The sequence below is a fragment of the Plectropomus leopardus genome, chromosome 8, assembly GCF_026936395.1.
Source record: "Plectropomus leopardus strain MGB_pleo_1.0 chromosome 8, ASM2693639v1, whole genome shotgun sequence".
NCBI lineage: Eukaryota > Metazoa > Chordata > Actinopteri > Perciformes > Serranidae > Plectropomus > Plectropomus leopardus.
In genome coordinates this window covers 7,237,349-7,249,737 of record NC_142183.1, presented here as the reverse complement: position 1 = coordinate 7,249,737, position 12,389 = coordinate 7,237,349, and the positions used below count along the sequence as shown (strand labels likewise).

The window sequence follows — 12,389 nt, the reverse complement described above, 5'->3', positions numbered from 1 at the left end:
AATTGACATTACAACAGATGTACAGGTATTTAACCCTTTAACACCTGGATTGGTATCAGGTTTCTTGTGCTGCAGTCAGACACCTTTCACAAACATTTAAACCTCTGAAATGTGAGAAAATTGGTTTGATTTCTTTTGAAAAAAACCACAATGAGCAACTTGGCAAGAAATGTCCTGCAAAACGCCAAAAATTAGTCAAAGGTGCTGGAAAAAGTTCTTTTTTTAGTACTTTCTTAAAATCCTTTTTGTGTGTTTTCTTTTTTTGCTGTATTTATTTTATTTATAACTTATTCTTAGGTGATTTTCTTGTAACCTTTCACTCATTTCTTGCTATTTTGGGGCCATTTCTTGTTATGCTCCTTGTCACCTTCTTCCCACATGATGCCCTTAAATTCAGTTAATTACAACAAATTCCATGAGAAGACCAAAACTAACAATGCATTAGTCCGTCTCTCAGTACGTTACATGTCCTGTATGTCAGCCCTGTTATCTCACAGCGAATAGATAAATATGTAAAAACAAAATATGTGCTTGTATTTTTTTTTTAAGCACAGTTTCCTAGAACAGCTCAGCAATGTTGTTTTTAGCACATATTTTCTCAAACAGGGTTAAATCATTTCTTAGATGCAGATTTGTACACATTTTGTACTCAAATGAGAATTTCCAGTAGAAACCACTAGATGGTGCTCTCTAATAAGACTCCCACAGCTGCTGCCTGTCTGTTTTTCACTGGAAGTCGCATTAATCAAATGGATGAGTTAACGCTCACAGCTGAATGTGCACTGCCATGCATACACTGTATAAAACTAACTTGCAGAAGGGCCCTTTAGCATTCACTCTCTTGCACTGAGCTGATTGCTGAGCGTCCAGGCCTTTCACCTTGGCGAATGCAAATCTCTACAGCGGCGACATCTGGGGAGACATCAATTTAAAAGTTGGATTATGACGAATAGATTATTTTACACTCCCATTCCTCTCTGCACAAAAATGTTGTTGTTGTTCAACCAACCCATATATTCACCTTCAGCATGGACCAGAATGCACATAAATAGACTACAGGGCAGCTGCTGGGCCCTTAGTCTTAAACTCCACTCTTTATCCCGGCCGGCCACACTTCCAGGGGACTATATGGCTGTTGACAAGCACACTGCAATAAATCACCATGCTGAGGATTAATAGGAAAGAGCAAAGCGCCCCAGCTCACTGTAGCTGATATGTATTTATTCTAGGTGGCGTAGCAATTCATCTCACCGTGTGTGTGTGTGTGTGTGTGTGTGTGTGTGTGTGTGTGTGTGTGTGTGTGTGTGTGTGTGTGTGTGTGTGTGTGTGTGTGTGTGTATGTGTGTGTGTGTGTGTGTGAGGGCCCGAGGCAAATTCAACACGTCTATGCATACATTACCTCCCATGATGCCAGCACTATAGAGTGATTGCCCATGGGGATCGAGTCAATGTTTATCACAGAAAGCGTTTCAGCTGATCAAAGATTACCGCTGAGACAGAGCATGTTGTTCCTGTTTCAGCTGGGGCAGATAAGCTGTCACCCAGCGCCACTGATACTATTGTTTTGTGCAATGTAAATCTATGAGAAGCAAATTATTTGTGTGTCACAGGTGCGGCGGCGTGCTAAAGAGAATTTATCCCTGGTACTCTTCTTTCAAGCTGCACCAGTGCGTTTTTCACATCTCATCTTTCAGAGGCTGATGGTGAGTATGTAAATACAGGATGACTGATGTGGTTTAAGGACGTCTGTTGAGTCTCTTTCTCACTGGTTAACAAGCAGCGGAGTCACATGAGGTCAGCGGGACCATATTGTGTAATGAGACAGTGCAGCTGGGTATTTATCACAAAATAGGCTACTTTTTGGGACCTATTATGCTAATTAACAGGTAAATGCTTGTTGGGGTTTTACTCAAACATGTTTAATGTCCAAAAAAACTTTTTCGTTCCTCATATTGTCCACGCTGAAACACTTTCTGAAACGAGCGCTCATGTCATTGAGCCACAGAAAGGCTTACAAGAATAGCTCCACCTGTTACTGTCCCACCAAAAAGGCTGTAAACACAGTTGGACATGTTCTAGCTGGAAGTCTAAAATTGGGGAAAATGTGCACCGTTGGCAACCAAGATTACAGCTAACTTTTCCTGCCATTAGCATGTAGCTGCTAACAGTGTACAACTGCAACTGGGAAATGGCTGTAACACAGTATAGTGACACTTTCCCCAGTTAAAGATAAAGAATAAAAGCTTCTAAACCAAAATCTTTACAACTGGACATGTTTCAGCAGGAAGATTATCTGAAATCGGGGAGAAATTGACAAAATTGGAGAAAAAATTAAAGGTTTCCCTGCTGTTAGCATGTAGCTGCTAGCAGTATACTTGCAACTGGGGAATGACTGTAACAGAAAATTTAGGCCAAATCTCTACCATTAAAAAAAAATCAACAGTAAAAACACTTAAAAACAACTGGCCATGTTCAAGCAGATATATGATTCAAAATTGGGGAGAGATTTACTTAGCAACCAAGATTTGGTTTCTCTGATGCTAACATGTCGCTACATGTAGCAGTTGTAGCTGGGTTATTCAATTCAATTCAAAACTTTATTAAAAACTCAGTCCAAAGAGAGGTCCATATGTCATTTAAAATAAATAAATAGGAAAATAAAACATATATATATATATATACATCATAAATGTATACATACATACCACAGTGAATCAAGCATTGACATACAGACATGAACGCCAGTGGCTCCAAATGACAGACGTAAACCTCACAAAACTCAGCTCAGGATTGGGTAGAGCCAAAATAATCCCATTTTCAGATTTTCCTACTCACTCTTATATACCCATAAAAAGATTTCTTATCAAAGCAGAACATATGACTGTCGGCCTACAATAATGTGACTGACGGCCTACAGTGGTGTATCACTCAGCCAGCCGACAAGATAAAATGTTGGCATTGTAGTTTTCTACACAGATGTGTAACATTTGTGCATTTCATACATGTATTTCTGAAGTGATGTAGTTCATGTTACATATATATGAGTTATATGTCTTATCAGGAGGAGGACTGGATGGTGGATGGCGTGACGGTAAAGTGAGACAGCTGTCAAGATGTAGACAGCAGCAGATCACTGTGCGGGACCAAAGAACAACCAAAGCAGGTATTTTTTAATGCGACATCAGGACATTTTGAGTTGTTTGTGATGACAAAACCGGATATTTTAAGCCAAAACAGTAACATTAATCTAAAAAACTGACACATAAAATATGTTTATCTGCTATGTACGTAACGTACACATTTATGAAATGTGTAAATGGATCATATCTGGAGTTTGCATAAAAGTTCAGTGCCCATTTATTCTGGCCAAAAGGTGGAGGTAAGTCACACGAGCAAGTCTCAAACAAATCCCGAGTTACTGCTTTAAGAATCACGTAAGTCGAGTCAAATCCCTGCTAAGTTAAGTCAGTCACAAGTCGAGTCATTGATTAGGTGACGCAAGTCTCAAGTCAAGTCAAGTTGTACAAACTTCTAATGATCTGGTCAAATGTTACAGCTAATAATTGACCAGCCAATAAGCTAGTAATAGCTAAAAAATGCAATTTAGATTTTTTGAGGGTTTTCTAGGTACAATGAGTCCCAACTGGTCCAATCACTAGGTCCAGATTTCTCTTGAGTCCACACTTTATCAGTTATTATTTCACAAAATGTAAACAATATTTGGGCTTGGAACAAAAAGAAAAATAAAACACTGCAAGAAAAAATAGAAGTAGTGCCTAAGAATAAAAGCCCTGTGCCAGAAATTCAATGTACTTTAAAATAAAGTGTGTTTTTTTTCATCAACTTGACACTTTCACGAGTCACTTGCAGTCAATTCAGAGTGGACTCTCCACTTTTGGACCGCCGCCGATCAATTGGGAACCACTGCCCTAATAGATTGTTAAGGTTTGGGCGCATTACACTCGAAATCATCAAATTGTTTTAAAAGCAAAATGAAATTTCTTAATATGTAGAAACATTTAACAACAAAGTCCTTTTGAGTCATCAGTCAAGTAAAAGTGAAGTCGAGTTGTTTATCAGTGTCAGTCAAGCAAGTCTCAAGTCCTAAAATTTATGACTCAAGTCATGTGGCTCTAGTCCTCCATATTTGATTCTGGCCAGTGAGTTGGATACACGCTGCACCTTTTAAACAGGTTTCGTTTTCAGTGAAAGTTTAAGTTCAGTATGAAATAAGTTGAAATGTGCTGATATGAGGTCAAAACACCGGATGACCTCTTACACATCATCTCCCCTCAGCACGCCATATCACGCCACGCATTTTTATTTACATATAAATTAGATAAAAGCTGTGTCAAATAAATATATAATCAAAATGTTTGTGCCCCTAAAAACACCAAACCGCTATTTATGTTGGATCCTGTATCATTAGTGATGGATGTTGTGTCCCCACATGCTGCATATAAAACCATATAATAGATTACATTGCACAGAGAGAAGCTGTGATAGCATTAGCTTTATTGACGGTGGATTGAGGCTTTCAAGCATCGGCTGTCTCTGTGATTCATTGTGTGAAGCAGGGAGAAGAGCAGCGTCCAGTCCTGCTTACATGAAGCCCCTGGAGGTGAATTTCCTGATTAAAGCCCCTCAAACCCCCTGCACCCCCCACCACCCCTGCCTGCTCAAAACCCCTGCAGTTGTCTTTGTGTGTGTCTGTGTGTGTGCACGCTGCAGCATGTGTCTTTGTATGTATGCATGTGGGTTGTGTGTGCATATGTGAATGCATGTGTATGTGCAGTAAGTGTGTATATGTTAGCGGTGTTAGTGTTTATGTGCATTGTGTGTGTGCATGTGTTCAGGGTGCATAGCTGCTTGTGTACAATGAGCATGTATTTTATGTATCTGATGTATTTATGGAGCCAAATCAGTGCATCTTTTTAGCCATGTCTTGATTTTTGTGGCTTTTTTTCCGATCTTACAACTTCAGATTTTGAAATTCGTACACATTTTTATTAATTGTCTAATCCGTCCCCTCTTTAAACCTTTGAAACCTGAGCAAATTGGCTTGATTTCAATCAAAAACATGGGAGGAAGGTGATTAAAAATAAAAGAAATAACCAAAAATTAGCAAAAAAAAAAAAGTAATTAAAAGTATAAGTAAATTACCTGGGGAAAAAAAGGAAAACAACATGGGAGATTCATTTAAAAATTCTAAAAATACTGTCAGATAATTTTAAATATGTAATTCTGATCATTAGAAATTTAGTTTTTCCCTTGCTCCTTTTCCCTAGATTTTCTCTCCTAGCTCTTTTAAAATTAGTTTCCAAATCTTTTTTTTTTTTTGCAATTTGTGTAACATTTCTTTCCAAGTTGCTTCTTTCCCCCATTTTTAAAAGAAATTGCACCAATTTTCTCAGGGTTCAAAGATTTTAATATTGTGAAAAGCATCTGAAAGCAGCACAAGAAAAGTGTTGTTGCTCCAGGTTTCGGATGATAAAGGCACCTTTTATCTACAACTGGCACATGAATGAACTTTACCTTCATATTTCTTGTGTGTTCATACAGTCTGTGCAATAAGTCGTGTGCACATGTATATATTATCTGTGCATATGTGCCTGAGCCTGTGTAGGTGTATTTGTGTGTGCATCAGTTTTATAAATGTGTATTCCTGTGTGTTGCAGAGTCTCTGTCTGAGATGGCGAGGCGCCATGTGGAAGCCATTGAGACCTGGAGCGGGAGTGAACATGGAAGGTGAGGCCAGATGGTAGTGGTTAGCCCTTGGCTGCTCTGGGTAACCTGACCTGCAGGGAGGACCCCTCTGCCTCCCGAGGACCAGCCGCCACATGTGTTGCGTGAGAGTAAGTCACCCAAAACCCAGGAACCGCCTCTCGGCTTCCTGGATGCCTGTTCTCATAGCCGGGGCTGTTTTTTTAACCGAGGATCTAAAACAACAAACTAGAAACGGGATCAGACAGGAACAGTTCAGAGACGGGATCATGGAGGATCCTGAGGACTGATGGAGGTGTTATTGAGAGTTCATGTGTTCATGCTGCAACACCGCGTTGCACAGGGTCAGCATTAAATAATATCCTCATCATGCATTTGTATATCAGATACTTTTATCTTCATGCTGTTTTTGAGGAAGCTGAATATACGACGACCCAAAAATGATCATGCAGCATGAAAACAATTAGTTGAAAGTGGCTTTTTTAGAATTCAAGAATAATTGGTTAAAATATCCTCTTAAAACTAAAATTAGGAACATATATTACAATTAAGGACAATTATGGCAAACTTGGAGTCCAAAGTCTTTAGCTGCACAGATGAGAAAAGGAACGAGTCCTCTGTTTTCATAAAGTTGGCAGATTTAAAACCATCCAGGAGGACAACAGGTTGTGTAAATTAGGAAAGCTGAGAAAGAATCACATTTTATTCTGTGTTATCCTTATTATGATAAGTGAAGGATAATAAGTGCAATATGGTGGTACAGAGGTGTAGTGGTTAGCACTGTTGCCTCAGTGAGGAGGGTCAGGAGGATCCTGGGTTTGTGCAATACTTTTAAGGGTGAACGGGGACCTTTAAACTAATAAACTTGCATGTAAATTATATGTTAAAATGCCACATGTGCACTGAAACCTTTCTGTAGTGACCAGCAGAGGTGTCGACTCAACTCACACATTTGATCACTTTAGATTCGACTTGACAAAATCAAAAAAGACTTGCAGCTCGATTTGGACTTGAACACAAATGACTCATGACGTCACTTGGACTTGAGCCTTTTGACTTGAAAATACTTGATACTTTCCCTCAAGCTCCAAAATGAAAAATAATGTTATTTCAAAAGTGTGCACACATTAATTTATTCCCCTTCATTTTCTGTATCAACTAACATTAACATTAATGTTTTAATGTCACTGAGTTATAAAACATAAAATAACAAAATATCAGTTGAAAGGAATAATAATAATAATAATAATAATAATAATATTAATAATAATACAATTTATATGTCACACTTTTCAGAACATAGTTACAAAGTGCTTTACAGGACAAGCTAAAATAATGTACACTGTAAACCTAAAAATAGCAATACAATAAATACATTGGAAAAAATAAGTAAATAAAAACACTGAACATATGAGACCAGAATAAAACTGTGTTGTAGAAAATAAAAATAAAATTGATAAAATAAATAGAAACTAGACAAACAACAGATTTATGGTAAAAAAGAAAAAAAAAGACTTTCTTTAAAAATAAAAGTAAAAATTGTTACTTACAGAAAACAGAATCTTATGAATTTGAAAAAAAAAAAAGGTTGTAGACATTTTTCCAATATGATATGAGTTAAATGCACAAGACAGGACAGAAACAAAATTCATTCTGTAGTGGTTAATAGTGTTATATAGTGCAAAACTGCAGATAATTTCTTTTTATTAATCATCTAGTTTGATCACACTTCAACCAATAAAAAACAATTTTTAAATACATTCATTATTTTTGGAAATTTAATAAATTATTACTGTGTGTGGTGTTGAATCAGCATTTGGTAATGATTACATTATGACTTGTTTAGGATTCAAAATAAGGGATTTGACTCTAGACTTGTCAATCTAGACTTGGGACCTGATTCGACACTTACCTGTCTTGACTTGGGACTTGAGTGCAAAGACGTGAGACTAACGTTTGACTTGCAAAACAATGACTTGGTCCCCCCTCTGGTGAACAGCGCACAGAGCAACAATTCAAATTCAGGTGAAAGTTATGATAATTTATTATGTTAATATACTTGATTTACTGTATTTACCCTTTTAAGCATCAATCTCTTTCTGTTGTGGCATAAAGAAATGTAAGATCATCCAGTCTGTTCCGACAGCCATAATAAACTGACTAAAGTCATAATAAGATGAGTAAAATTACAGATTATCTTAAATAACTTTGTTAGAAGTTAAAGTCACCTGTTGGAATTTTACTTGAGCAAAAGTCTTAAAGTATCTCATGTTTACTGTACTTGAGTATCAAAAGTAGTTTTGTGATATTAAATGTTAAGTATTGAGAGTAAAAGTATAAGTAAATGCTATTAATAAAAAAGCAAGTAGTCAGAATTTTTATTTTTTGTAACATACACCACCTTAAAAACATTACAAAAACAAGCTAACATTACATCTAGAAGAACTAAATCTCTTTTTTAAAGGATTTAAAGAACCAAATCCAGCTTTTCCTTCCTTACCATTCCTTCATTTATCCATCAGTACATGACATGAATTAAAGTAAAAGTGAAAGTTGACAGAAACATAAAAACTCAAGTAAAGTACAAAAACTCCCTAAAAATACTTAAGTACTGTAATGAAGTGTTAGGTACATGACACCACTGCTTGCAAACTTAAATGATGTGGTTAAATGCAATACAATGTACTGAAATGTTCCTACAGTAAACAGCAAAGCAACAATTTAAACTCAGGCAAAAATAAATAATTACACTTATATACTATATTTCAGAATCAGATAAACTTTTTCTTGATCCCTGGGTGGAAATTATAATTCGTTACAGTCACTCTGATGTAAAGCATAGATAATTATAGAAAGTAGAAATAAGAAATTATGATATGGAAATATGAAGTTAGTAAAAAATGTAATTTTCCTTTTTTTAAAGTGCATTATGCTTCAATTTCACAACAGAAGATGAAAAATGTGAAATTATGTTTAATTACATGCTGAGTGTGTTTATTATGTAAAAAAAATATTAAAAATGTGCCTTTTGCTACACTACAATGCACAAACCAATATGTAAAAGGTTCGGAAACTGAATAGAAATTTCCCATTTTTCAAAGCATCAATCTCTTTTGATGAGCATAAAGAACTGTATGATCATCCAGTGTATTCAAACAGCCATAATAAGCTCTATTGTACACAATGAAGACTGACACAGTATGAAATCAGTGTTTGAGTCGTACCCGCTTCGGTCTGTAGATGGCACTAAGTCATAAGTGAACCAGAGGTGTAGGGGAGCATAATTAAAATTTGAGTGATAAGTTTTTGATTTAATTAAATGCCCCTCGTGCCAGTAACCCACAGCAAAGGGTCAACATGGAGAGAGAATTTATTTTTCAAACAGACAACATCAGGTCCAGTGTCTCTTAAGATCAAGGCAGCTTGAGATGGTACTCAACATCTGCTCGGTGAGAGGTGAGCCTCTGTTTGAAAAATCCATGTCAATGAATAAATGATGGGCTGAAGAAGGCCCTGCTCCAGATATTCTTTCAATGCACACTATAATGAAATCTCTGAAATTACTCAACTGAAAAGAAAAACTGCAACAAGAAAAAAAAATTAAGAAAAAAGAAAGAAGTGAGGAGTTTGACAAACACTGTTGCTGAAACACAAAATTTAATCTCTCTCACACACACAGGCGGGAACAACAGAGGCTCCGATGCTTTGGAGTGTTTTGATTTGTGATTACACTGAAGTTATGTGGGAACATGTTTTCCTGCTCTGTCAGGAACGTCGTCACTTTGACAGTAACGACAGGCTGACAGCGGCGTGCAGCGATACACGTAGTATCTGTCAAGCCTCTACTACATATATTACTGTTTCCTGTCTGAGCGTGTACACAGTATCTGCAGCAGAGTACTCTGTGAGTCACACTGGCAGATTTTGACATAATTTACTGTCCACTCAGGGGGACATGGTGACTGCTTTTAAGATGCTGCAGAATTTTAGCATTTCAGAAAAGTTGGACCACAAGAACCAAAATCTGCTGCTGAGCACAGATTAAAAATGATATTGTTGATGTGTGCATGTGCACGTTATACAAGTTTAACTGTGTTTTATAGCAGAGGCGGAGGGTGCTTGAGCCCTTTTGCCCCTTGATGTCTGTGTTTTGTTTTATTCTGCAGGCCTTATCAAGGAGAACATTTAAAAAATAATCATGAAATTAGCTATGAATAAAATGACGTGTGCGAGCCAGACGCTTCATGAATTTGGATTTTGATGCTTGTGTAGTCCTGGTATTGTGGTATGGGTGCTTTGAGTGGACAAAAAGGACAAAGATTGTTCTGTATTTTGGCAAAACATTCCTTACATCCTATATACCAAGAAAAATCACAATGATTTGAACATTACATGAATTCCAGTATTTGAAGCATTCTGCTATACTGTTTTTGTTTATTTAAAAAAGGGAACATTAAAGTCAGCACATAATATATTTGAACACATTAATAATTGGAAAACCTTGTCATGGAATTTCAACATCACGCTCAACAAGAGTTATGGAATTCAAAATCATCAAGTTTTGGAAAGGTCATTGAATTTTCCTAAAAAGACTTTTTCACAAAATTTGCATTTCTTCATTCGAGCATTTATTTATTTATGATGTGAATCAAGAGCATGATCATGTGGAGCACAAACAAAACATAACATTTTAAAAAAGCACCAAGTTTAAAAATAACTTTTCGGCTCATCTGATTGTAATAACAACAATTATTTGATCATAGATGGGCAGATTGAATAATACTTTGGCAAACATCTTTCTCTATTATTTATCAAGTTGACATTCTGACATTCAGACAAAATATGATACTCATCTATACTCACACAGTTTGCAGATCCTACTTTGCAGTTTCTAACCAGCCCTTTAAATCTTGTGATGTTAGGAACGCAGGTGCTGTTCACTCTAAAATTAAAAAGAGCCAGCCTGTACTTCTGGTTTTGATGCAACAGACGCTAAATTACGAGTAAATGGACAGTATTTATATATATTTATTAAATTTACCCGGATTGTTGTAAGATGTTATTTGAAATAGTCATGCACTCACATACACAGTGATGTGGCACCGTGTTGTCATGTGAGGAGCTCGCCAGCCGTAATTCACGGTTCAGTGTCGTGCTCGAGGACGCTTTGACAGGTGGACAAGAGACACCAGTATCACACCGACAACCCTTCAGTTAATGAACAACTCGGTCTAACTCGTAAGCCACAGCTGCCCAACAATACATCAAATATATTATTATAATTTTTTAAATTCCAATGTAGCACTCTGGTCAGAGCTTGAGGATGTTTGATAAGATGCATAATGTGCTGAAATGGTAAGTCCATTAATCAATCTTAATAATAATAATAATTATAACCTTTATTTATATAGCACTTGTCAAGCTTTGCTTTCCAATAAAAAGGTTCAAAGATTAATATAAAATAAGATGTCAGAAACCCGTGTAGCCGCTCCCCTGCCCCCTTATGACATAACCAGGGATATGAACATTAAAGCACAATAATAAAATGGCAATCTTGAGATTTAAAGAAATGCAATCGACAATATGTTTTGATGAATCAAGCAGAACTGTCGAACATTCACTGGATCCAGTGTATAGTCTCTGTTTTTTTATAATTTCAAATAAATATATTTGGGTTTTGGACTGTTGGTCAAAACAAACAATTTGAAAGCGGCACTTTGCACGCAGGAACAGGATTGCATGTCGTGAAACCGTATGATTTAAAAATGAACCGTTATCATACCGTGTACATTCACTTATCTATAGTGTTGAAAAATAAAATTCAATCCAAAATCAGTGATACTTTTGTCTCCCTCCTCACCCTCACTGTGTCACCAGGGGTGATGGAGGAGGAGCGGGGGCTCTGGGGCCCCGGGCCCTCGGGGTATAGGAGCCGATGCTGACTCCACTTCTCCTGTTTCAACACAGTCGTGTCTTTATGACACATTTCAGCAGCTCTGCTGTCTTTGATACGACTGACCCTGCACGTTCTGTTTGGCTGGAGCGGAAATTTCTGGTACTGTTGCTCTTTTAGTCAAACGTCCAAAATGTAAACGCCTCTGGCCAAACTGGACCAAGCGATGACAACCTGCAACATCAGAGGGGATGAAGGCAGGCTGCCATTAAAGGTAATAGGCTCGTTAGGAGGCCTGCAGCGGGGGCGGGGTGAGGAGGGTGAGGAGGATAGGGAGGGCCGGCGTCACATGTGACCCATCTAATCACACCTGACACTTCAGGGACCAGAAATATCTAACAGGTTCTGGTACCTTTTTTTTTTTTTTTTTTTTTTTACCTTGTAACAAATGGTTTGTTTTTAAATTAGGGATCGACACAAGTGTGTGATGCTCGTTAGCAGACGGAGAGGCAGACGTGTAGCAGGTAATCTGGAGAAACATGATACACGTCAGTGATGTTTAATGACATCCTTAGTGTATGTTGAAGAGAGGAAACAGCTTTTTGATGTCTGAAACATCTCCCCTGAGATGCTGGTGTCAACATGCACCCGTCCTTACACACACACACACACACACACTTTGAATACACTTAAATAAATACACAGTGAAAAATCACTAGTTGAAGATTTGGGGTTTTCATGCACCATCAATGATTATTTAAACATGTTTTAT

The 12,389-nt window shown here is 37.2% G+C and overlaps 1 long non-coding RNA gene across 1 annotated transcript; it reads left to right on the top strand.

The window, feature by feature from the left end:
* Positions 1-1,599: 1,599 nt before the first annotated feature.
* Positions 1,600-5,920, top strand: LOC148188841 (uncharacterized). The gene is made up of 3 exons (XR_015777151.1): positions 1,600-1,703; positions 3,062-3,163; positions 5,679-5,920. It is a non-coding gene; the product is annotated as an uncharacterized LOC148188841 (long non-coding RNA).
* Positions 5,921-12,389: the final 6,469 nt, after the last annotated feature.